Source organism: Arvicanthis niloticus, chromosome 13 (genome assembly GCF_011762505.2).
Source record: "Arvicanthis niloticus isolate mArvNil1 chromosome 13, mArvNil1.pat.X, whole genome shotgun sequence".
In the NCBI taxonomy this organism is placed as follows: domain Eukaryota; kingdom Metazoa; phylum Chordata; class Mammalia; order Rodentia; family Muridae; genus Arvicanthis; species Arvicanthis niloticus.
The window spans coordinates 70,447,093-70,474,422 of record NC_047670.1 but is presented as its reverse complement, the minus strand read 5'-3'; the positions used below and the strand labels follow the sequence as shown (position 1 = coordinate 70,474,422).

The 27,330-nt window shown below is 41.9% G+C and overlaps 1 long non-coding RNA gene across 5 annotated transcripts in view; it reads left to right on the top strand.

Moving 5' to 3' along the window:
* Positions 1–26,317, top strand: part of LOC143434150 (uncharacterized) — a 63,721-nt gene extending 37,404 nt beyond the window's left edge. For 2 of the 5 annotated variants that reach the window (XR_013103439.1, XR_013103438.1), the window contains exons 2-6: positions 11,092–11,236; positions 20,290–20,388; positions 21,296–21,528; positions 22,780–22,908; positions 24,954–26,317. This is a non-coding gene — a long non-coding RNA (uncharacterized LOC143434150). Of the gene's footprint in view, positions 1–11,091; positions 11,237–20,289; positions 20,389–21,295; positions 21,529–22,779; positions 22,913–24,953 lie in introns of all 5 variants that reach the window. The other 3 variants (XR_013103437.1, XR_013103440.1, XR_013103441.1) reach the window with 3 other exon arrangements.
* The last annotated feature ends 1,013 nt before the right edge of the window (positions 26,318–27,330 follow it).

Genomic DNA, 27,330 nt, shown 5'->3' with positions numbered 1-27,330 from the left:
TCTAAAGATCATATTTTTTGTTGATTCTGTGAGGCTGGTCTATCTCCACACATCAAATTTGCTATAGAACCTGACAGTTCTTTTATACCTGTCTTGTTTCCTGTTGGATCTGTCTATGAACATCTCTTCCTCCCGAGCTTCCTCCTTGACTGAGGTTGCAGAGATGAGAAAATGGACTCGCTAGATGGTCCATAACGTTGGATCATTTTGGAAGAGTGATGGCTGAATATTTACCTGTCATTATTTGCTGTTATTTCACTGCTCTGTCCATGAGTTATGTATCTAATTTATACTTTCAGATATACTGCATGCAGGTATCATTTAAGGAGGACAGCCCAAGCAAGTTTGTTTATATGGCTGATCTACTTTAATCCTTTTAATATTATACAAGATAGCTACAACTATTTCCCCCCATTTTACAGATGATAAAATTGAGTTTAAAGAGAGTTTATTTACATTGAATAACATAGCAACGGTTTGGGCCAAGGCAGTCAACTTAGGATTCTGTGCTGTTACTACCTTCCACATGGCCACTAAGCCACATTTACGTTTGAAATCTACTGGAAGCTAATTACATTGATTGCAAGACTCCACAGGAAGAAGTCAATAGATTGGAACCAATCTCAAAATGAAATGACAATAAATATTCATAACTGTATGTGAGAGGGTATTGCTGTCTTAAAGCGTCTTACCAAGTGAATGACACATCTTAATGAGAGACTTTCGTGACAATTTCTCCTTTATTTCAGCCTTTATAACAGATGCTTGCTCTAAAAAGTCCCATGTTGCTAGGAAGCTAATTATTATCAGAACCTTCTTAAAGATGAGTTTGTATAATGTTTGGAGTCGATAGCTGCCCTGAGAAGATTATCTGGAATTTCTAACATAATATTGTTTTTCTGAGTGATGGTAATTCACGTTTGTCAGGTATCATTTATACTCGATACTAGTGCAGTATCAAAATGAAGCCAGGTTGTTTACATTTCCATTAGAGAGCCAAGTTCTTCAGAAACATTTAGAAAATGACTACCTACGAACAACTGGAAACTGAAAACAACACAGTCATTACCCTGATGTGGAATCCAGAGGGACAGAGTGATCTCATACAGAGAGCCACTTAGAACAGTGATAAAATTCCAGTCAGCATAATGAATGATGAAATCTCCTGAAATGCGAGAAAGTCTCAAAATGAAGACCTTTACCATTTCCAAATTAATTAATTAATTCGTTATTATTCATTAATTCACTTGAATTGATATCTGGGATTACGGCCTTAAGAAACTGATTGTGAGGCCTTCCACTAGTGTTCCCTAAACCTTGTGGCTTAAGGTACTCGTGAGGTGAACACTCCACACTAAACTTAGGATTAAGCCAGCTCAGATCAACGCTTGATTTTTACCAGGCTGTTGCCAAGACTATAGGTTGCTCTTCACAAACTGGCAGCAAGGCCCCTGTGGTGGTTTGAATAAAAATATCTCCTGTAGGCCCATAGGGAGTGGCACTATTAGTAGGTGTGGCCTTTTTAGAGTAAGTGTGTCACTGGGCTCTGAGGTCTCAGATCGCTCAGTGGCTCAGTCTTCATTCTGTCTGACCATCTGGATGTACAGCTCTCAGCAACCTCCCCAGTAACATGTCTACCTACATGATGCCATGCTTCCCGGCATGATGACAATGGACTAAACCTCTGAACTGTAAACCAATTCAATGAAATGCTTTTTTTTGTAAGAGTTGCCATGGTCACGGTTTCTATTGCTGTCTCTTCACAGCAAAAGAAACTCTAACTGTGACAGACCCATTGCTGAAGACAACACCTACACAACACATTGAAGACAGAGAAGTTGAGCTGGTACCTATGTAGAGTCCACCCCTACATCCTAGCACCGTTGGGACAGGGAGGTATTCTGCATGCTGTCAAAGGAGAAACAGTAACACCAATCCACACATACCTTTGATCCATAAAAAGGTGTTCTGCCTGCAAGATATGCTAGGACAGTGGTGGCACAAATTTTGTGGGAGTAACCAACCAACCTCTGATTTGACTTAAGGTCCACTACACTAGATGGAACCTATACTGACACTGCTTCAGTGACCAAGCACCTGAGAGTAGATAGCTCAGAGATTATGGTGGTTTGAATAGGCTTGGTTTAGAGAGTGGCACTATATGGAGGTGTGGCCTTGTTGGGGTGGGTGTGGCTTTGTTGGAGTGGGTGTGACCTTGTTGGAGTGGGTGTGACCTTGTTGGAGTAGGTGTAGCCTTGTTGGTGTAGGTATGGCCTTGGAGGAAATGTGTCACTCTGGGCATGGGCTTTTAAGACTCTCCTCCTAACCATGGGGAACCAGGCTTCTCCTAGCAGCCGTCAGATGAAGATGTAGAACTCTCAGCTTCCTCTGCACCATGCCTGCCTGGATGCTGCCATGCTCCCACCTTGATGATGATGGACTGAACCTCTGAACCTGTAAACCAACCCCAATTAAATGTTGTCCTTATAAGAGATGCCTTGGTCATGGTGTCTGTTGACAGCAGTAAAACCTTAACTAAGACAGAGACCTAGGGTAAAACCAAATAAAACAGTTATAAAAAATATAGCAATAAAATGACTTTTAATGACATTCTGCTAAACTCATAAATCAGTTCAACCATCATCAGAGAAGCTTCCTCTTATAAAAGGAAGAGTGCAGTGACAATGGGTGGTACCACTTCCCAGTGAAAAGAAGGTTGGGAGGAGAGAGATTCTGAGGATTCATCTAGAAGTCTGTGTACCACTTCCTCTACCTCTCTGCTATGCCTGGTCTTAGAAGTTGCTAGTGTATACAAATGAACAAAAGGTGGGTGGAGCTTCCTTGATGGGGTGGCCTTTCCCATGATGCAGCTGTGTTTTAGTTACCCATGCTCCTGTAAGTGACCCAACATCCATGCTCCTGGAAATAAGACATGCAGTGGTTCACCAAACTAGATTTGGGAGGAATTGGTCCTTTAGTCTGTTGTTGGTGCTCTTTCTGGGGCAAATGGACATTTACTCCCATCCCTCCCCCCAAATTTGTGACACATTTCTGATAAAGCTGCCTGAATCTAGGTTACCTTTTGAAAGTACATATTTAAAATTTAACAGTAAACTCCAAGTACACAGAAACTGTTAAGAGAATTCAGTTTAAGAGAAATCAACTCAGTTCCTGATGCTAGATTAAAGAGTATCAATTCACCAGTGCCTCCAGCTCCCCAATTAATCCTATTAGTTGGAAATGGAATGTCCTTGACACAAAGTAGTTCTCCAAGTATTAGTGAACACAGTGTGTAGCACAAAATAAAAAGTAACCAGTACACAAAAGGGTTAAACCCTTAAACAAAAACCCTTTATTAAACATGACAGAAAAAAGATCCACAGTGGATCCAGACACTGGAGTTACCAGCTACAGACTTTAAACTCCACACGCTTATGCTGTGTCAGGATAACAAGGTGGAGAATTTATGCAGGCTATTAAGAACTATATGATACGGTACAATAAAAAAAAATTAAAAACTAAGTTTTCAATAAGTGTATTACAGTGTAGATACAGATAAAGACAGGATTGAAAGATGGGTCTGAAGAGAACATCTAGAATTATCTTTGAGAAAAATAAGAGCTAATACACATCGACTATAGTTAGAAAAGCGTATATGTATATGTACATGATGTATATGTACATGACGTATATGTACATGACGTATATGTACATGACGTATATGTACATGATGTATATGTACATGACGTATATGTACATGATGTATATGTACATGACGTATATGTACATGATGTATATGTACATGACGTATATGTACATGATGTATATGTACATGATGTATATGTATATGATGTATATGTACATGATGTATATGTACATGACGTATATGTACATGACGTATATGTACATGATGTATATGTACATGACGTATATGTACATGACGTATATGTACATGACGTATATGTACATGACGTATATGTACATGACGTATATGTACATGACGTATATGTACATGACGTATATGTACATGACGTATATGTACATGACGTATATGTACATGATGTATATGTACATGACGTATATGTACATGACGTATATGTACATGACGTATATGTACATGACGTATATGTATCATTTGTAGTGAGCTAGTAGAGATCACGTCTTAGCGAGGGTTCTGTTGCTGTGATGAGACACCATGACCAACCACCCCCCAAACAAAACAAAAACAAACAAACAAACAAAACCCCTTAGGGAAGAAAGGGGTTATAGGATTTATTTTATCTTACAACTTGTGGTCCATCACCTAAGAAAATCAGGGTAGGGACTCAAGGCAGGAATCTGGAAGCAGGAGCTGATGCAGAGGCCATGGAAGGATGTTGTTTAATGTCTTGATCCTCATAAGTTGTTCAGCTTTCTTAAACCAGCCAGGACACCTACCAACCCAGGGACAGCCCACCCACAATGGTCTGGGCCCTCCTATATTAATAATTAACTGAGAAAACGCACCACAGGCCAATCTGGTGGGGACATTTCTCAGTTGAGTCCCCCTTTCTTCCAGTGACTCTGTCTTGTGCCAGCTTGACAAAACTCTAGCTAGAACTATGGCCCAAAAATAATATTTGAAGACAAAATGGCTGGTGAGTTTACAAAATCATTAACATAAGCCAGGCAACAGATTCCGAGAAGAACTGGACCCAGGGACAGAAGAGAGAGAGGACAAGAATCAAATGTAAGGCATTTGTAAATCATGGATCCTTCCCACATATTTGCAAAGGTGAAAATCCTAATTAGTGGTCCAGCGGTGGCTGCTACTTACAACTCTCCACTTCTTTTGTGGTTTTGAAGTTGGGTTTTATTATCTTCTTTGAGTCTTGTAGGTGAGCTTCTTTGCTCTTATTAAAAGGAACGTAACTTTTTCTTTTTTTCTAGTAGGAATTGGCAGAGTCAGGTTCCTGGTTGTTCAAAGATGAGGGAGCAATTCCAACACTGGGAGAAAAAGGAGTAGTGGGGGTTCCTGAGGAAGGTCGGGGCCAGTCTGGGCTACATAATGAGACCCATGTCAAAATAAATAAATGCACAAGTAAACCAAATGACCCCTGCTTTCAGGGAAGTCAAGGGTGAAAGCTGCACTTCACTCCCCTGTCTGCCAATAATACTCCACCCCCAACTTCAGGAACTTTGAAAGAGAAGTTTAAAAAAATGTTGTCCTAATATTTATAAAGAATATATAGCTGAAAATAGCCAAGAACATGGGTTCTAAGAACGAAACCCTAGTTTATACTGCTCTTTTGCAAGAAGCCATAGTGAATTTAAAAATCAGTTCCTTGTTAGTCTAAGGTGTGAACACTGGCACCCAGCAGAGGCTTACTATGTCTAGCTTACGATATATATCCTGTTTAGTTATAACTTACTGAACTGGCAGCTTGGGGGAAGCAACATGACCGTAGCAAAGCATCTGACAAGGGTTCTGAGTATTATTAAAGACAAGGTTTTAAGAAGGCCTAGAAGATAAAAATCATTGATGGGTTCACAGTGGAATAATGGTCAGACTCTCAGGATCTGCTCATTACTGATTATTAGCAGTGGAAAGCTTGGGTACATTTAGCTGCTGCCACTGACAGCTCCAGGTGGGTGAGATGACTTAGCCGGTGAAGGGCTTGTGGCTCAAGCACGCCAACCTGAGTTCAGTTTCCAGAAACTACGTAAGATAGAAAGGAGAGAGACAACTCTGTAAAATGTCCTCTATCTTCCACGTTCACACACACACACACACACACACACACACTCTTCATCTCACACACACACCAACACACACATACACTCACACACATACATACACACTCACACACAATCACACACTCACACACACATACACACACTCAAACACACTCACACACACACCAACACACACATACACTCACACACCCTCACACACAATCACACACACACATACACACACTCAAACACACTCACACACAATCACACATACTCACATATACACCCATACATGCACACTCACACATATACACACACATATCAACACACACTCATACACATACACACACACACTCATACACACACACACACTCATACACACACACACACTCATACACATACACACACACACATTCAAACACATACATTCATATACTCACATACATACACATACTCTCACACACTCATACACACATACACATACACACACACACACACACTTCTGCTCATTTTGTTTTTCAGATGCTATCACAGACATCAATGTATTGTGTGGTAAGATGAGATTTCGAACGATCATGATTACTTGTGACAGTGGATTGAAAAAAAAAACATTGAACAAGTTCAAGTAAATGCAAAGTAAACATTACTCATACTTAAAAATCAGCTGTAGCAGCTAGAGAGTTGACTCCATGCTTTAGAGCAGTAGCTACTCTTACAGAGGACCTAGGTTCAATTCTCAGCCTACACAGAGTAGCTAACAACCACCTGCAACTCCTCCCCCAGGGATCTGATGCTCTCATGGCCCCTGTGGACACAGTGCACACACGGTACAGCCATACATGCAGGCAAAACATGGATGCACATTAAATTACATTCAACTGTACATTACAGTGGAGAGTCAGTTGAATGTAACTTTATATGAAGAAAGAAAGACCTAAGAATTTTAGTTGAAAGTAATGAAGCCATAATCAAGTTACGTGGTTATCCCCAACCAAACAAAAGAAGGGGAGGTAGAAAGAAGGACAATAGACCTCATGTCCTTAGGCAAGACTAAGAAAATGTGTTCCTTGTCTTCATGGGAGATGTATTTGCAGAAGGTATATAGTTTTATGTTATAAGGGAGAAACATTGCACAGACTATCAGAATCACAAATGTCATCACTCTTGATAAATATTTGTGTAGTGGTTTAGTGAATTAAGTATCAAAGTGGAAGATGATTCTAGCCGTTGTCACTCTGCCAGCACCTGAAATTCACTGGAGTTGGGGGCAGCAGAATGATCTTTCCCCTCCTGACCTCAAAGAAGAATTTCCCTCATTATTTAGAGGCCTCCGGTGTGTGTGTGTGTGTGTGTGTGTGTGTGTGTGTGTGTGTGTGTGTGTGTAGGGATGTGTGTAATTAATCAATCTATCATTTTCATGCTTAGGGAATTATTCCTGCCAGGAGATTGGGGAGCACAGGTGTGGTTCTGAAGAGAGGCATGCCTTGGCACATCATGAGCTCATCTGCCTTGGCTTATTCCTGTAAACCTGACAATGAAATCTCTTTGTTCTCCTCATTATGCATTTTGCAGGGCAGTAGGCACCATATTCGGTGATTGACAAGTTGGAGAGCAAGTGTTCCTACTTCTGTGGACCTGGCCAGCAGCTTGCTTCTCTCAGAGGGCACTTTAACAATCGCCATTAATAATGGAGCTAGTGCCTTTTACTCAAGATGTTATGTCATGATGAAGGGCCGCTTGTAAACTCAGCTCTATGGCCTGCCTGTGACCAATCACACTGCTTTCCAGAGACAGGATCAGTTAGGATGTCTAACATTTAAAGTGAGCCATCAGGTAATTCTGATGGGTATAAAATACGTGTGCGTGCACGTGCCAGCTCTACTTAGTCATTGATTGTGAGATCACAGATACAGCTCTTGACCTCGAGACATGAAAGGACTTTAGAGGCAATGTTTCACATTGCTCCATTAAAAGAAAAGCAATTTGTACACAGCTGAAGGGATTCGTCATCAGCCTCAGTTTATAGTTTTTATCCATTTTTAGAGTGTCTAGGAACAGCACTATTCATTTTTATTTTCTTTTTCCCTTTATGACAAAACTTACTTTATTTGAATATTAACTTTTACATTACAATGCAAAGGGATGGGCTTCACGGTGGCATCTCATTCATACACATCATTATACATTGTTCTAAAATCTCCGCTGCCCTCTTGCTCATTTCTGTCCTGTTCCCTGCTGTTGGTCCTCTTCCTCCCCCTACATAGTGCCCCCTCTGATTTCACGGCACATGCGTGCTATTGCCTTCTCTCTGCCCCCTCTTAGTAGCTTGTTCTCCTTTCTCATGGACCCCAGTCTAACTTTCCTATATGCGTGAATTCAAATGCAGAGAGAAATTAAAAATAAGAGAAAACATTCAGTGTTTGTCTCTCTGCTGCTGGCTTATCTCTTTCAACATAATTATTCCCTGACCCATTTATCTCCCTGACAATGCTACAATTTCATTTTCTATGCAGCTGAACGAAATTCCATTGTATATATGTGTATATATGTGCCACAAAGTGTTATCTAGTCATCTGTCCATAGATATCTAGGCTGGTACCTACTTCCTGGTTCCTAGGCTGGTATCCTAGTTATTGTGAATTAAGCATTAACAAACAAGGTTACACAAGTATCTGAATTAGAGTCTTTCAGGGGTAGCCCAGAAATTGTACACTTCAGTGTATACTTTGTGTATTTTGTTGGTTTTTTTTTTTTTTGAGAAAACTTCATATTGATTTTCATAGTGGCTATACCATAAGTTTATATTTCTGTCAGCAGTGAATACAGTTTCCTCTTTACCCACAATTCCCTCATTCTCCAGCAGTTTATTTTCATGATGACAGCCATTCTGACTGGGGAGAGATAGAATCTCAATAGGATTTTAATTTGCATTTCCCTGATAGCTAAGGATGCTGAACTGTTTTTCAAATATTCTCTGCTTTATCTATATTTCTTCTTGAGGCCTATTAAGTTTGTTCAACAACATATTGATTGGTGGCTCTTGATATTTGATATTCTGCAGCTCTTTATCCTAGATATTAAATTCTAGACACTTTGCCATTAATATTCTAGATATCCATCCCTTGTCTGGTGTGTAGTTGGCAAAAATCCTTTCCCCATTGTCTAAGTTGAGGTTTCTATTGCTGTGAAGAGACACCACGACCATGGCAATTCTTATAAAGGATAGCATTTTATTGGGGCTGGCTTACAGTTCAGAGGTTTTGTCTATTATCATCATGGAAGGAAACATTGCAGCATGCAAGAAGACATGGTGCTGAGAGGTAGCTGTGAGTTCTACATCTGAATCTGCAGACAGCAGGAAGAAAAGGAGACACCGGGCCTGGAATGAGTATCTGAGATGTCAAAGTCAGCCCCAAGTCACATACTTCCTCCTCCTAGGCCAAATCCACTCCAACAAGGACACACTTACTCCAACAAGGCCACACCTACTCCACCTAGACCAAAACTACTACAACAAGGCCACACCTACTCCACCTAGGCCACACCTACTCCACCTAGGCCACACCTACTCCAACAAGGACACACCCCCTAATAGTCTCATTTGCTATGAGCCTATGGGGGCCATTTTTATTCAAACCACCCCCCCCCATTCTGAAGGGTTCTCTTTACTCTGGTTATTATTCCTTTTGCTGTGCAGAAGCTTTCCACATTTTATTTATTCTGTCAATCCTTGGAATTATTTCCTGAGCTATTGGAGTCTTTTCAGAAAGTCTATTTCTCTGCCTATATCTAGAAGTGTTTTTACCTCTTTTCCTCTAGAAGTTTCAAAGCTTCAGGACCCACATTTAGGTCTTTGGACATATTTGACATTATTTCCTGCCTCAGCTATTGGCTGTCAGATCTTTATTATCACTAAATCAGAATCATCAGAATGTCCTATCTTCTTGATTGCCTTAAGTCATCGAAGGCTTCCTGACCTTCATTCATGTTTTGGGCAGGTATGTAAGAACAGGCATTTACAAATAGAAATTATTTTTATAGAAGGTGAGAAATATGTATTTATCTTCATTCTGTCGCATGTGAAAATTCAGTCTCCTCAGCACCATGGGTTGAAGATACTGTCTTTTCTCCCATGTCATTCTGACACCTTGGAACAGGCAGCTTTAGCTGTGGATTTGTTCCTGGGACTTCTATTCTGTTCTATTGGTATACATGACTGGTTTTGTGCCAGCACTACACTATTTTTCTGATTATGGTTCTTTAGAATAATGTGAGTTCACATATAGTTTTGAGGGTACAGTCCATTGTTAATTAGAATTTCTTTTTGATTCTTTGGGTTAATCTGGATAGGAGCCTCACAATTTTGATTAATTTTTTTTTCAAAGAACCAACTCTTTGCTTGATTATATGTATTGATGCTTTAATCTCCATTTCATTAATAACTGCCCTGGTTGTTATAATATTCTGTTTTACTTTTTTCCCCCTCTGCTTTGGGGTTGGTTTGTTCTTGTTTGTCTGAGATTTTTAGGTGTACCATTAGGTTATTTGTTTGACAACACTCTGACTTTCTTATTCCCGTTTTGTCTTCCTTCCTTTCTTTCTTTTTTTTTGTGATTTACTTCCATTAACTATGTTAGAAAGACTCACATAAGAATACAGATGAAGCACCGGTACCAGCACATAAAACACACCTACAGACACAAGGTACCTCAGCTGTTGGGTATTGGAACACAAGCACCACAAGCTCCTCACATGGCCATATCTCTCCTCAGGTCCTGTCACAGGACACTGTCCTACTCACCCCCTCCTCTTCCTGCTTAAGTCCAAGACTGAATAGAGCAAAGCCATAATAGAGGGAAGTAGTCACGTGACCAGCAGTACCAGCCACACAGGCTGAGACCATTTATAAGCAAAAGCAAAAATAATGTTTAGAAATATCAGAGTCTCCTCAGAGAACTAAGATATTGTTAGAGGCCCCACAGAATGCTGGGAAAAGAGGGAAATATGATGTGGATGTGACATGTCATTCAGGACCAGGTCACCCTGTCAAGGGGTTACCCCAAGGCAGCTAGTCGCTCTGTGTTGTAACAGACTTTCTTCTCAGTTTCTTCAAAGTCTCTGCTTGCTTTTGGTTTCCTTCAAAAATTTTTCTTGGTTCTTTCTTTGCCTGTTTTCAAAAATTCACTGAGGGTTAGTTCTTCAACCTGTATCTTAAAAGTGAAGAATGCATGCATAAATGAATTTTTTTTTTATGGAGTTTTCATTGGGCTACCAGCTTTCCAGCTTCTTAAAGCCGAAAAATCACTGGGTCAAACCAGGCTCATTCTCAGTAGGACAGCAAATGAACCGAGCCTCTATTGTCCACTCTGGGTGTAGGTGCAGTCCTCTGGGAATGCAGGTATGTGGTGGTCCTTGAGATGAAGCTACCAGGCCTCTGCCGTCACTGTCCAGCAGATGCATCCTATGAAGCATGCAGTGAATACCTTGCCCACCTAAACTTGCCTGAAGCCTTCTGAGACTGGTTGGTAACACTAAGAACTGTTGCTGTACATTTTCCTCTTAGACTTGCCTAAGCTCTATCCCAAAAATGCTGGTAAGTTGTGCTTTCATTTTATTTCATTTGGGAAGTTTAAACGTCCTCTCTGCTTCCACAGCCAGCAGTCATGGTTGTGTGATTTCTCTCGGTGTTTACTTACAGTCTCATTTTGGTACAATCTGATAAGACAGAGTAAATTATTTGAGTTTTTTTTTTTTTTTTTTTTTTTTTGTATTTGTTAAGACTCACTTTCCGGCGTAGAGTACGATATATTTTATGGACGGTTCTATGGACTGCTTGGAAGAATGTGCATTTTGTTGCTTTTGGCTGGCTTATTCTTTACGTATTTGTTAAGCGCGGTTGATCTATGGTGTAGTTTAATTTGAAGCTTTTTGTTGTTGGTGTTGTTAAGTTTTAGTTGGATGATCTACTTAAGATAAGATAAGAGGAAGGTATTGAAACTACAATTATTAAATCAGGATTTATCTGGCTCTTTATATTCATTAAATGTTTATTATATGAAATTGGGACTCGCAGCATCTGGTGTGTATAGGTTTATAATCGTATCTTCTGACTAATTGTTCCGTTATTCATCCGTGGTCACCTTCTTTATTTCTTCTGACTATTTTGTTTAATCTACTTTGTCGGAGGTTAGAAAAGCTCCATCAACTTGTTTTGAGCTCCTGTTCATTTATAAGTTATTTTATATTCTTCGACTCTCATTTTACTGGCATCTTAGCCAGTGAGACTTTCTTCTTGGAGAGAACAGGTGAGTGGATCTAGGTTTTTAATCTAGTCGGCCAGTCTGGATTTTTGTTTGTTTGTTTGTTTGTTGTCAGTTGAGGCCGTTTACATTTTAGGGTATTTTTGAGATACATTTACTAATTCCTGTTATTTTGAATTTCTAGCTGGTCAGAATATTTGCCTTCTTTACTTTCCTGTCTATTAATATTAGAAGTTTTCTGGTTTGTGGTATCAGTCATAATAGATTTTCTTCTCTCTCTCCTTTGTTCATCTCTTTCCCTCATGAAGCTTACTCTTCTCTATTTTCCTGGTGACTAAGAGTGTCTTTCACGGCGCTCTGGGAATAGTATTGGAGTATTGGTTTTAGATTTTTCTGCCACATTGGCCTGGTGGCCATGAGATGCCTTGGTTTGTGTTTGCCCTGAGATGTCCTGATTTTCTCCCTCAATTTAGAAGGTAACGTTGCTGCACACAGCCATCTCAGTTGGGAAGTCTTTGCCTACAGGTCTTGAAATTTTTTCCTCTGTGTCCTTCAAAGAGTTGGATTCATCTGCTTGCTTGTGTCCTCCCGGAGGTCACAGACAGTTTTTACCACGACTTTTGAAGTCTTCATTTAACAGTTTATCTCTTTTGGCATCTTGGAGTCAGTATCTCGATGACCTGGAGCAGCTCTGTTGCCTTGCCTTTCTTGTTTCCTATGTTTGTATGTTGTGGTTTGAGTGTCTGCTGCTGCGGATGTCCTTCTGACTTTACTCGGGCATTTTCCTATGAGCAGCCTTTTTTTTTTTTTTTTTTTTTTTTTTTTTTTTTTTTTTTTTTTTTTTTTTTTTGGTTTTTTGAGACAGGGTTTCTCTGTGTAGCCCTGGCTGTCCTGGAGCTCACTCTGTAGACCAGGCTGGCCTTGAAGAGCAGCCATCTTTTGAGAGCACAGTTCCCTGGTACTACTCGGAGAGATCAAACAAGCTACTGTAGTCAGAAAAACCTCAAGCTGTGAAAGGCATAGGAATACACTTGAATCAATTAAGGCCCACTAATACACAAGCAATCAGCATAAAATAAAATCTACAAAAGTAGTATAGGGTGTCCTATAAAATTAAAATTTATTAGGCTGGAGACAGCTCAGCAGTTAAGAGCATGTATTTCTTTTGCAAAGGACCTGAGTTCAGTCCCCAAGTGCCATATTGGATGGCTCAAAAATCACCTGTAACTTCAGCTCCAAGGGAATCTGATGCCTCTGGCCTCACTGGGCACCCACACTCATGTGCATATGCCCTTCCCCCAATATCCCCCAAGTATGCCCCTTCCCCAATACCTGTAATGCAAAGTAAAGTAAGAATTTTTAAAAGGTTAAGATTTATTTATGGTAGATGTGGGAAGAAGTGGAAGAGATAAATAAAATGTGTTCCAGGGGAGCTAGGCTAAATAAATGAGAAGAAGAAGGGATGTGACAGAGGAGGAGATGGAAGAGCAAGACAGTCAACTGTGGCGCTGTACAGCTTGATCCTAGTACTTGAAGAGCAGAGGCAGGAAGAGCTCTGTGAGATCCAGGCCAGCCTAGGCTACAAAAACAAGTTCCAGGCCAGCCAGGACTATAGAGTACCAAAAAAAAAAAAGAAAAAAGAAAAAAAGAAAAAAAAAAGAAACTAAATAATTAAATCTCAAAAAGAAGCTTCAAAACAAAACTATCAGATAAATTTAAGAAAGTACATAATACAAAAATAAGATGTTTTGTCAATGTCAACTTTAATATAGATGTATGTAGTAAGTTAATAGAGTGGCTGTTTTTCTTTATTCTGGTTAGTTCTCCAACAACACAGAGAGACCAAATTTATTTCAGGCTTTACCACGATACCTGGACAGTATTGATCTCTTTTAAATCTCTAATATTGCTAGCTCCCAGTCAAAATCCCCATAATAGGAAGGCTCCATTTAGGGCCTTCCATACTCCAGCTGAACACTCATGTCTTCTCAGACACCCTCCCCATGGCTCTATCTTTCTTCCTTTTCTCTCTCTCTCCCCCTCCCCTGGCTGGTGGAATTTCAACTTTATTCTCTCTTCTGCCCAGCCATTGGCTGATCGGCTTTTATTGACGAGGCAGGGAATAAATGTTTACACAAACTTGAGATAGGAGATTCTTGACATAAGCATTGCAATGCTGTGTCCACATTGAAACAAGATTCGAGGGCAGAGAAACCAGCATTTGAATAATCCACAAAATTTACACAGTGCACAAAAACATGATGCCTACAAGATTTTTTTTTTAATAAGGTGATCAATAACTAGAAAGCTCACCCATGCTGACTAGATTTTATGGTGCTAGAATGCATTGTGTGCTACCAGAGAAGAAAGGTAATCATCAGTATCACCCAGCTACAAACCCTGAAACCTACCACAATGATCTCCCTGCAAGGAATACTGGTGCAGTAGTGTCAAACATTATGGAAGTGACCACCCACTTTCTGATTGGACTCAAGGCCCACTCCAGGAGATGGAACTTATACTTGACACTGCTAAAGTATCCAAGAACTGCCGGGCGGTGGTGGTACACGCTTTAATCCCAGCACTTGGGAGGCAGAGGCAGGCAGATTTCTGAGTTCGAGGCCAGCCTGGTCTACAGAGTAAGTTCCAGGACAGCCAGGGCTATACAGAGAAACCCTGCCTCAAAAAAACAAAACAAAACAAAAAAGTATCCAAGAACCTGAGACTAGATAGGTCTTGACCTTTGGAGAAAACAGAACATTATTTTTCTGCTAAAGCAATTAAATAATTAAATGACTCCTAACAATATACATCAATATTCATATCAGAGAAGCTTCTTTCTGCAGCAGACAGGAATCAATCCAGAGACCCTGTGGTGTATGAGAATGGTCGCCATAGGCTCATAAATTTGAATGTTTGGTTACCAGGGAGGGGCACTACTGGAAAGGATTAAGGAGTGTAGCCATGTTGGAGGAAGTGTGCCACTGGAGAGGAAGGGGCTTTGAGGTTTCAAAAAGCCCATTGCAAGCCCAGAGGCTCCCCCTTCCTGGAGCTGGATTTAGAACTCTCCAATGCTTCTCCAGCAGCACGGCTACCTGTTGCTAGGCTTCCATCCATGATGACAATGGCTTAAACCTCTAAAACTGTAAGAAAGCCCCAAATCAAGTATTTCCTTCATAAGAGTTTCTTTGCTCATGGTTTCTCTTCATAACAATAGGACAATAGACTAAGACAAACCCACAATTGAATGATGTGCAGAGAGTGGGGGACTTTGGAACACTCAGTCCTAAAACTAAAATGGGCAGCTTAATCAAACCCTTCCTTCAATGCTCAGGGTTTGTAGAAGAGGAGATTGAGAGATTGCAAGGGCAGAGGTCACGGATGATTCCAAGGAAATGGTGGCTTCTAGCAGGACTGATGCACCCATGAACTCATAGAGACTTCGGCAACATGCACAAAACCTTCTCAGGTTCAACATGTACTTGGTTCCAGCAGTGAGCAGGGAACGTTGACGTGGAGTCCTACCCCAACCAAGAAGTTATTAGCAACTGATATCTGAGAGATCAGATCTTGGGTTCAGACTCCATCTTAGAGAACCTGACATAGGGTTGAATTCGAACCTGACCTAAGATATTAACAAGCCAGCACCTAGCACCACCAACAAACCTGCGCCTCCAGGTTACAAGCCTGCCCCTGACACTTTGCTTCCTAATAACCACCAATCAGGAGGAAAGCAGAAGTTTATGGTTTGGCTCCCAGTGCCAGCCAATTATGTTAAAGGGCAACAAAATTCTGTAAGCCTTCCCCCCATCAGATATGTGCCAGTCTAGACACCTCCCCGTTTGCTTACCATTTCCTATAAAACCTTGTACCGCAGAGAGCTCAGGGCTTCACCCTCCTGCTCTGCTACATCACAGATGGCAGAGTGGCCCAAGCTAGAGTTTAAAGACCCTAGTGCAACTACATCAGAATCGACTACATCAGAGTCGGCTCCTTGATCGTCTTTCGGGGGCGCACAAAAAAAAAAACAGGCACAACAATAACCTCTGGCAAAGGGAAAATCAGTTGTGGTGGTTATTCTTGCTTGTCAACTTGACTACATCTGGAATTAATCAAAACCACAAGCAGCTGGGTCCACCTGACGGGGATTTTTCTTAATTAAATCATTTGAAGTGGGAAAAGCCACCTTAAATTCTGGTCTTTTGAGGCGGGAAGATCCACCTTAAATCTGGGCCACACCTTGAGCCGGCAGCCTCTGTAAAGAACATGGAGGAAGAAGGCTCCTATTCCTTGCTTGTTTCCCTTTGCTGTGGCTGACAGGTTCATTTCTTCACTGGCTCTAGACTCTAGTTCTTCAGCATTCTGAAGTCAGTATGCTGAAGACCAGCGAGACAGCCAGCCTGCGGACCAAACAACTACCGGATTTTAGATTTTCTATTGGTAGACTACAGTAGTTGGACTACCTGATCCACAGACTGTAACACTCGAATCAGTCTCTACACACACACACACACACACACACACACACACACACACACACACACACACCAATATATTACCAGTTCTGTTCTCTGGAGAACCCTGATTAATGTATCATCTTTCTCCAATAGAATCTCCCTGGGCATATCAATCACACTCCAGGACAGACCTCCCCATACCTCAGAGTCGTTGGCCATCACAATAGAATGCAAGGATATTTCTGGGGACTTTTAGTTTCTTTCTTTCTTTCTTTTCTTTTTTCTTTTCTTTCTTTCTTTCTTTTCTTTTTTTCTTTTTTTTCTTTTTTTTTTTTGTTGTTGTTTTTGTTTGTTTGTTTGTTTTCGAGACAGGGTTTCTCTGTTAGCCTTGGCTGTCCTGGAACCCACTCTGTAGACCAGGCTGGCCTCGAACTCAGAAATCCGCCTGCCTCTGCCTCCCAAGTGCTGGGATTAAAGGCGTGCACCACCACCGCCCAGCAGACGTTTAGTTTCATTTCTCTGTGCTTTGCAATTTTTTTTGTCTTATAGTTTTTTGCTTGTTTGTTTTGATTTTCATTTTTGTGTCTTTGTGAATTTTTTGGTGTGTTTCTTTATTTTTATTTTTTGAAAGTGATAGAAAGAACATAAAGTTAGGTGGGGAGGAATTTGGGGAGGATCTTGGAGGAGCTGGGGGACAGAAAGTGATCAAAAAGATTGAAAAGAGTTTAATAAAAAAAATAAGGCCACCAAAATCCTACTAAAAGTATAGTAAAATAAAAATGGGAAAAGAAATGGTAGTCAAAAAGGAATAAAATAAGTAGAAGAAGAAATAAAAGGAAGTGCAGATTGCCCTATCATGAAAAACAAACTAATCAGATAAATGTACTAAGAGATAAAAACTTATAATTTTAAAAATATGATAAACTAAGCACGTTTGTAAAATACAGTAGAGAGAGAAGATGAAGAAGCACACAGGGCCAAAAAGGAGAAATAAAGATTATTGTTGGGACAGATTTTTCCGGGTCTTGTAATACTGGAGACTGACAGCCATATGCACTGAGGACGGTGGGGGTCAGGTGACCTGTCTGACTCCTGCCTCTTCTATGATTTACCCTGGTGTCGAGTGTATTGGACAAGCATCTGTTGTCACTCTGAGCTGTCCTCTCTTTGGGATCTTCCTGTATTTGGGTAACAAGTTCCTCCTCTTTGCAGTCTGTGGGCTGGGCAGCTCCTCTCTTCCTCCCAGGATTGTTCCACACAGAGTGGGTGGTCTAGCTGGGTCCTTTCCAGTGTGCATGCACTGGAGAATATCTAATGGAAATCACCACACGTAGCTCTGTTGCAGGCAGAGGAGCTATGGTTGTACTGTCAAGATGTGAGAAGTATTAATCTCCCTGCTGGAGGGATGAGGCAGTGGATGTCAAGGACACTTCTAACAGCATGCGCTCTACAGGGGTGAGCTGCAGGTAGGCTGCCACAGAGGTTGGTCCACACACTGACCTCAGACCCAGGGCTATCCCGATTATTTTCAATTGATGAGATACCCCAGCCACTGAACATAGGACCATCTTCCCCTGCCTGAGCTGAGTCTCCAGCTGCCTCCACCCTTTGAATGGTCAGCCTGTGGTCCTCCGGCTCCCCACAGCTTCCTCCTAGGACAGCTCTCTCCTTATAGCTGTGGTTTGTTAAGTTCTGGCTTGTTTACTTGTGTTATTCTTTGTTCTCTGGAAGCCAGAAAGTTTTTTTTTGTTTTTTTTTTTTAAATAATAAGTTCCCTCTCAACATGCTGGCTGGCTGCTGTCTTCTGAGACCTCTTGAGTCCTCTGGACTATTCTCTTTCCCATTGCTGAACTGTCTTCTGAAAAAATATCACTGTCTCACCCAAACCTATATCTGGAGTTGAGCCTTGTGCAGGCTCTGGCTTGTTCAGTAGGTAGGGCGGCTAATCTGTTTGTTCCAGAGCCTGTCTGGCTTGCCTTAGAGAGAACATCTCGGTGCATCTTTTTGTCTCCTCTTTTTGGGTATCACTGCCGTTGTGGATTTCTGAAGAGCCCTTTTCGTTCTGTCTTTGGAGTAGCTTCTAGGTTTCTTTTGTTCTGAGTCACACAGAGAGGAAGCCTCAAATATAAAGTAGAAGTATGTTTATTTTCTGTTAAAGCCTCTTATCAGTCTTATAAATAAACAGGACCTGGAAACAGTAATTGTTTTTAAACATAAATTCTATTCTAAAAGAGGCTTGGAGTCTCATAAACCTGGAGGTTTTATGGGGCGTCTGATGTCAGAAAACGGAGCTATGTGAAACAGTCAGATACGAGTGAGATGTGTTTTTTCCCACTTGTAAGCAGGGTTGTGAAAGGCATCTAAAAATATAGTCACACGCCTTAGAAGTAAGCAGTTCCAAACAGGGTTAACATCCAGACTTAAAAGTTTTGTTTGGAGGCTGGAGAGATGGCTCCGTGGTTAAGAGCACTCCTTGCTCTCTCAGAGGGTGCAGGTTCTGTTCCCAGCACCCATACAACCTGTAACTCCAGTTCTAGAGAATCTGATGCCCCCTCTTCTGGCTTCTATGGACACTTCACATATGTGGAGCACAGACATACCTGCAGGCAAAACAACCATAAACATAAAAATACTTAAGAAATATTTAAGAATTTAAATTTAAAAATATTTTAAAGAATTTAATTATTGTGCTGGAGAGGTGGCTCAGAGGTTAAGAGCACTGACTGCTCTTCCAGAGGTCCTGAGTTCAATTCCCAGCAACCACATGGTGACTCACAACCATCTGTAATGGGATCTGATGCCCTCTTCTGGTGTGTCTGAAGTCAGCTACAGTGTATTCATATAAATAAAATAAATAAACCTGTTTTTCTTTTTAAAATTCAATTATTTAAGAAATTAAAAATTTAAAAGCATTTAGGATGTTTTGTTTAGAATTTGTAACAATAAAATAAAGTTTCTCATATTGTCCGGGAATAGCAATAACACCATTTATTCTCCTCCTCAAACTCAGTCTCAAGTTCAGAAAGTTCACCAGGTAGGAAAGAATTAAATAGAGCAAGAAAGCATCAAGTTACAAGAAAAAAAAGGGGGGGGAGGGGGAATCTGATTTGTAGTGTGTGCCTGGGACTAATGTTGGAAGTGATAACATGTCCTACTATGTCCCCTCTTGTGATTCTGTAACACACAGATGGTGTCTGAGAAATTCCTTTCCCTGTTGGATCTGTCTCCCATAGTAACATACAATTTGGGTTTTTGTTCATTTTTCACTTGCAGCTATTTGCTTCATTCTAGGATTAATAGGTTTGTTATTTTTTGAAAGCTGACTTATATGCTTTAACTCCAAATTTCTGTTGTTCTTTAAAGTGACTCTTTAGAAGATTCCGGAAGTAACCAGGTACATTCTCAGGCACACTCAGCATCTCACAGAGCAGCTTATGCTTACTTAGAACGAGAACTCTGTTGAGGTCATGACCTCTCAAGGGTGGGCAGAGTCCCAGGCCTTTGAGCCTCTGAAAAGGTCGAAGTTTTTGGTTTGATGTTGATATTGCCCTGAGAACGTGCACACCGGTGTGAACACCCACCCATGACGTCATCTGAAGGGCCAAGAGGATCGTCCCTCCCTTGCTCCTTCCCCTGAATCTACTAACAACTTAAAAACAAATTAAGATAAATAATCTGGAAAAAAAGCTATCATAGTTTACACTAGAAACCAGGACAGGGGTGGAGACAGGGTGCTTCTCAAGGTGAAACAGAAGTTGGTGTCTAATGTTTCTTGACTATGATCTGAACAGACTGTCTTTGATTGTAACTGAGAGGGTTGTTTCTTTGTTTCTGTTTTGTTTTGTTTTTATTTGAAGATACCAGATCCTGTCCTGGGATAGGAAACTGAACATTCTCTGGGATGTGAGAGAAATTCAGGGAGACCTCGGGGAAGCCTTAGATACCTAGCATTCCAGGTCAGCAATGTGCTCTGTGTAGATGATCGTAGAAGATCATCTCCTCTCTCTCTCTCTCTCTTTCTCTCTCTCTCTCCCCCTCTCTCTCCTTTCTCCCTTCTCCACCCTTTTTCTCTGAAAATCCTATAGTACTCACAATTTCATATGATAAATACAATCAATGTTTGTGTAGAATTATCTCCAGACAATATGGATCATGATATACATAAAAGAAATAACTTTTGAGTATGCATTTGAGTCTCATCCCTAAAATATATCATCAGACATTATGCTAATAACCTCAAATCTAAATTTAAAAAAGCTAAATCCAAACCAATTCTATCTCAAGCATCTCAGATAAAGGGATTTTTTTTTTTTAATGTGCATGCTCTGCCTGCACATTTTAATATTAACTTACAATTATTTCTCTCTCAGTATTTTCTTTATCCCTGTTTGCCCCGAACAGCCTGGCTCCCTGCATTTTCCTACCAGGGATTATTGCCAGGTCAGTAGGTGTGGGAAGGGCCAGGATGCAGGCTGGCAGCTACTTGAAGATAGATTGCTTCTCTTCTTTTGTAGCTTGTTTTAGAACAAGCTGGTTGTTTTGGATACTGATAAGAGAGAAAGGATGCTTTGGAGGGAAGAAAAGAAAGAAAGAAAGAAAGAAAGAAAGAAAGAAAGAAAGAAAGAAAGAAAGAAAGGAGGGAGGGGAAAGGAAGGAAGGAAGGAGTGAAGACCAGAAAGAGTGTGGGTCTCTTCTCTCTCAAGAGGATGAAGAGGAAGGAAGAAATACCATTTTGAATGTGTCACCTCTGCACCCCATTAAGTACAAAACGAGCCATATCACATAAAATGTCACTGGATGAAAAGAGAGAATTGCAACAACGTTACCATAAAAGGGTCAACAAAGTTTACTTTCTTTTCCTAGAGGACATCGTCAAAAGAAGTGGCCAGTTTCCACCACAGAGCCAGGGCAAGCCAGAGATACCAGGGAGGAGGTGAAGCACAGGCCTGAACTAGGTCTGATGGAATGTTTATCTCAGAAGAAACCACCGGGTTCCTTTATCCACCTGGTGCAGCTGGCTGATTCAGTCTTCTCTCTCAAGAAACTGATCTACTGAAGATAGCAGGGAAGCACTGGAAGAAAATTATCTGTGGAGGGTGAGGGAGGGGTGGGGGAGGGATGAGAGGGGGAAGGGTGGTGAGGAGGGTGAGGAGTGAGAGGGTGGGGAGAGGGTGAGAGGGTGGGGGAGGGGTGGGGAGGAATGGGAGGGGAGAAGGCAAGGTGGGGGTTGGGGTGGGGGAGGCAGCAGGCTGGAGAGGTTTGTAGGAAGGGTGGCTAGTCGAGCCCCTGCAACTGAGCTGACCTGAAGAAACAATTTGAAACCCACAGAGCAGGTAGGGACAGGTAGAGAAAGCCTGTTCTGAGAGAACATTGGGCAAGTGTAGCCCTGGGCGACCCTGATAAGGACTGGGTCAGGACCCTGATAAGCTGGGTAAGAAGAGGGAAAGAATTTCCAAGGACCTGTTGAAATTTATGGGCTGTTGTATTTAGCTGTATACCCATAGCTGGGTTTGAGGAAAGGGCATGACCTTCATGCAGGGACAGCACACACATGGAGAAAGGCAGCTGCCAAGCAGACACGTGAAAAAATGTTCAGACGCACACAAGCTCCAAAAGAGATGTTCATGTGAACAATGAGATGCTTGTTTCAACTGAAATTAACTTCAAGAAGAAAGAGGATGCCTAGCACAGGCTGGGGGGCGGGGGGCGGGTGTTGAAAGAAGCCCTGGTGTGGAGCTGGAAGGCTGGGAGCAGCCTGCTGTCTGAAGCCTGATTAGACAGTGTGGGTCAACGGCTTTGCATTTACTCATTGCCTTTGGTCCACGGTCCAAGCACCTCAACCAAAGAAATAGCTAGAGATGTATAGAGTTGTGAATGATAAGAAGATGTTTATAATCCATTGTCCTTTATAGTGTTTAATAAGTTCAATGTCTGACAGTAATGGCCAAATGAATTACTACTACCTGCTGCAGTTTAGTCGTCTGCGGCCATTACAACTTAAATCAACAAGTTTATAAACTGGAAATACTGATATATAATAACTGATTCAACAGCATAAACATTTGTATCAATTATGTGGAAAATATACAAAGAAAAAAGCTTGAAGGTAATGTATCAATATGTAACAGTTGTGCATGCTTGGGTTATAGACATTTTTTCTTTTTTTAAAAAAATATTTTTCTTAGTGTTCTTTTTAAGTTTTCCAAATTTTAAAAAAACAATAACAACAACAAAAAGAATGGGTGCTTTTGAAGATTTTTTTAAAAATTACTGTGTCTTTGTTTATCAACTTCAGAGAAATCAGATGTAATGAACTTTTTACTTTATTTATTTATTTATTTATTTAGCATATGTCGTGCTCGTAAAAGTCAGAAGAAAACTTGTGGAGTCAATGCTCTCCTTCTACCACCTGGCTCCCAGGGACAGAACTCTTGACCTGCTGAGTCATCTCACCCCGGCCTGATATAATGAGCTTTGTAGGTACAATATTTTAAATTTTTGAATTTGTTAGAAATAAGTAAATAAAGTGTGCTAAGAAGAATAATGGCCTGTCTGAGAAGCTCCTGTCTCAGTCCCCAGAGCTTGTGACCATGCTAAGTCTCACAGCAAAGAGAAGATGTCTCCTGTGGAACTGGTGTTGCTAGCTGGGTTTTTATGCTGCTGCCAGTACAATCCCAAAGATCCTGTAATATTTGGATGTACCATACCCCTCTTTTAATAGATGGGTTATGACTAACACTTGACCTCCAGCCGGTCATGCTGTTTTGGAAGGTGTGGATCTGTAAGACTCTGACAAACCTTAGCTTATTGGGGACCCCCTGAGTGAACAACATGGAGCCAGGGATTGATGTAAAAGCAAGAGGAATTTTACTGTGTGCTGGGGTCATCCTGCATCCAAAAGGAGAGGCGATGAACCTCCGGGCAGCTCTTTCTGTGGACCTTTATACAGTCTCCAGGGGTAGCATAGAGAAACGGCACCTAGGCACAATATGATTGGCAGAACAGTGTGACTTTTAAACTGATTGGTCTTTAGGGAATGAGGTGGTAGGGACTTACCTTGTCTGCAGATGGCCAACGGTCCTTCCTCTGGAATGTGTCCATGTGCTCAGGGCCTCCCCTACCCTCAGGTCAGTGGTCTGAGGAATGTTAATTAGCCTCTCTCTTCCGGAGGGATAAGTGTTCCAAAGTTCCTGAGCTGACCAGGAATGTTAATTAGCCTCTCTGTTCCTGAGCTGACCCCTTCAGATCTATGGAGACATGGTGACACACTGGCTTACACAGGCCACCAAGGGTCAGCCTGGATGGATATCTTATTCTAGTCAGGGTCTCTGCTAACTTTTTTGTTTGTTTGTTTGTTTGTTTGTTTGTTTGTTTTTCGAGATAGGGTTTTTCTGTGTAGCCCAGGCTGTCCTGGAACTCACTCTGTAGACCAGGCTGGCCTTGAACTCAGAAATCTGCCTGCCTCTGCCTCCCAAATGCTGGGATTAAAGGTGTGCAGTACCACTGCCCGGCAGATCTCTGATTACTTATTGGTGCCTTGTGAGAAGCCACTAATGAGGATCGAACTACCACAGGCTGGCCTACTCTAGCTGTTGGACCTTTTTCACGATAGGATTACATACTCTAAACTATAACCAAACAAGCCCCTCCTCCCTCAGAATAATAAACACAGGTCTTTATAAGTGGAAGGTGAAAAGCAAAGAGGAAACCAGAGAGATACAGCAGCATGAAAAGGATGTAATCCAGTATTGTTGGCTATGAAGATGGAGAATATGGCCAGAAGCCAAGGATCGTGGGTGCCTGTGGACGCTAAAACTGCGAGCAGGCTGACACCTTCCTTTTAGCCTGGTGAGGACCATTTTGGACTTTTGACCCTTAGCCCTATGTAAGGTTTATGGGTTTTTATTACCTCCATGTGGTGTGTGTGTGTGTGTGTGTGTGTGTGTGTGTGTATGTGTACACATATAAGGGTATACACATATGCCACTGCACATGGAGGTCATAAGAGAACCTTGGGTATCATCCTCACAGAATACCTCATTTTACACAGAGTCATTTTTCACCAAGGTGTAAGCCAGGCTAGCTGGCACTCGAGCTTCCAGTTTTGCCATAGCCGACTGGGATCACAGATGTGCCCCACCTCATCTGGCCTTATGTGGGTTCTGCCAATCCAAACTCAGATTCTCATGACTGTGCAACACCGACTTCACACGGTGGGTCATCTCCGCGGACTCATTTGTGTTGCTTTGACTGCTACATTCCTTTCTTTTTGAATATTTACTTTTTAATTTTATGCTCTTGAGGGTTTTTTTCTTCTCTTTCTTTTTGTCTACATGCATATATGTGTAACGTATGTGTGCCTGCTACCAGAGGCCAGAAGAGAGCATTATATCCCCTAGAAGTGGAGTTAGGGACTATTGTGAATTACTACCTGGGTCCTCTGCAAGCGCAGTCAGTGATCTTAACCACTAAGCCACCTCCCTGGCCCCTAACCCACTAAGTTTATAATAATTCATTACAGCAGCAAAAGGAAATACACACAAGCCATGATGCCATTTTGGGACCGCATCCAGTGTCTCTTCTGAAACAAGAATGTGTAGGTCAAGTTAACGCAACGATTCAGAGTGCCGGAAAGGTTACAACACTAGGATTCTATTTAAGATCCAGAGTCCCAGTGAGGGACCAAGCCGTCCCTATATCTACACTTGGTTCCCCATTATCACATGGGTCCTCTTCTGCCCTTGAAAAGAGTTGCTGATGCTGCCCCTGCTCTTTGTGCTTGGATGGGGTATCACAACTTCTTGGCCATGTGCCAAGCCTTTTCCCTGAAGTAAGACATCCATCCTTAAATTATTCCTGCCAGATTAAAGCTGTGGTTCTCAGGGCCGTCCTGCCCTGAGACAGTGTTGATGCCACACCCTTAGCCTTCCTCTTTCTGCCTGTGTTTCTGCAAGCTTGGAGCTAAACCCAGAATTGCTGTACGTAGGCACCGGAGACACTGTACTATAATCAGAAAAAAGAAAGGATCCTTCAAGGGAATTGGGTCCCAATAGCACGAGTCCTATTTGGTGTTGTCACTCCTGGGATTTTAAAGGCTGCTGTGAAGAACGTCAGGATTGTGTGGAAGGGAGCAGCGCGCACTGTCTGAGTAGACAGTGTTCGTACGGCACAACCATGCTCACCGTATTTTTACAGTTGAAGAATGCAAGACTTGGGAAGATCAATAAACTAGAATGCAGAAGAGCCCGAGTTCAGATCTACACTCTCCCCAGCTCTGCTCAGCTTTGCGTGGAGTTCTGACTCAAGTGCTGAAGAGCATGGTCTCCACCCGTGAGCGCTCAGCGTTGTCCATAATGTTGATAGCCTGCTTTCGAGTCCCCCGTCTTCCGAGGCAGGTTCCTTGTCTGTCCATAGAAGGTGGCATATTGAACATCTTCCCTGATGAGACAGAAAATAAAAAGTCCTAAACACACTCTGGAGAGGTACGATTCCAGACACCCTGGAAGGTTTTCACAGTGAAACAAGATGAAGCATAAAGCATCCAAGTGTGTTAATTTTATATCATACGGGCAAGCTCGCCTCTGTGCCATGATAAGGCTTAAGAAATGACATAAATGCGCCATCTATTCGTTCTCAACAGTCTCAGTGTAAACCTGTGCAGCTTTACCATGTGATGCAGAGGAGACCTGAATTGTTAGGGTGGTTTTGTGTTTTGTACTCCCTCTGTCAGCTTCTACCTCAGTAAGGCTGTCCTGGCCGCTGATCTGGGGCTGGTGTTCTCTTAGGGGTGGGAAGGCCTGGGTGCCTGTTTGTAACAGATGGTTGTTGTAGAGGCCTGGGCAGGCTGATCTTGTCATTAAAGGAGGTCTACTCTGAACCAGAAAAGGCAGCTGTCTGTCTGTCTGTCCATCACCCTCCCACTCCCCACCCCTTTGCCTTCCCTTGGGACTGCAAAGCCTTCAATTAACTTAGGTGAGGCAGAGAGTTGGAAATAAAGGTTTCCACTGAGCTGGTTCAGAGCACCAGCCTGTCCCTTCGTGGCTGAAAACCTTTCTTGAGTTTCTCGTTCCTTCAGTGTCTGTACAAAGCTGTGTGGCTTTGGGAGATTTAGGAGACTGTTAGGTTTCAAACCTGGGACAAATGGTTGAGGTCACTAGTTAACATATTGAAGTGGACCTGCCACCAGGTTCTCCCCAATCCCTCAATCCCTACCTGTTACAGGGCCCTCCTGGCTGGCATACCCTGCCTCCTAGCTTGAACTCTCCAGCCCAGGGGCCTGGACCTTTGTTCCCTATATAATCCAACTGTTTTGGATATCTGCTCTCTTTGTACTGTTGGGCCTCTTGGCTGCTGGACCTGGTTTTCTGCTCTCCCCCTCCCCCCTCCCATCTCCCTTCCTCCATCCCCAGAATCGACAACTCAGGGTCATATCCACTTTTTTTTTTTTTTTTTTTTTTTTTTTTGGTTTTTCGAGACAGTGTTTCTCTGTGTAGCCCTGGCTGTCCTGGAACTCACTCTGTAGACCAGGCTGGCCTTGAACTCAGAAATCCGCCTGCCTCTGCCTCCCAAGTGCTGGGATTAAAGGCGTGTGCCACCACTGCCCGGCTGGTCATATCCACTTTTATGTACAATAAACCTCCTCCATCATCACTATCTTTCTGTTCTCTCTCCCTCTCTCTCTCTCTCTTCCTCTTCATTCAGAGGCCACCCTCAGTGTTTCCTATGGTACCTGCCTGTTTTCCAGTCATTTACCAGGGCACAGCGTATGTATGTATATGTGTATGTGTACATGTATATGAATAGAACACCATATTTATTTTGCATTAATCAAAATAAAATCTAAGTTTAGGGTTTCTTGCCTAAAAATTCTCTAATTAAAGGTCATGCCTTTAAATACT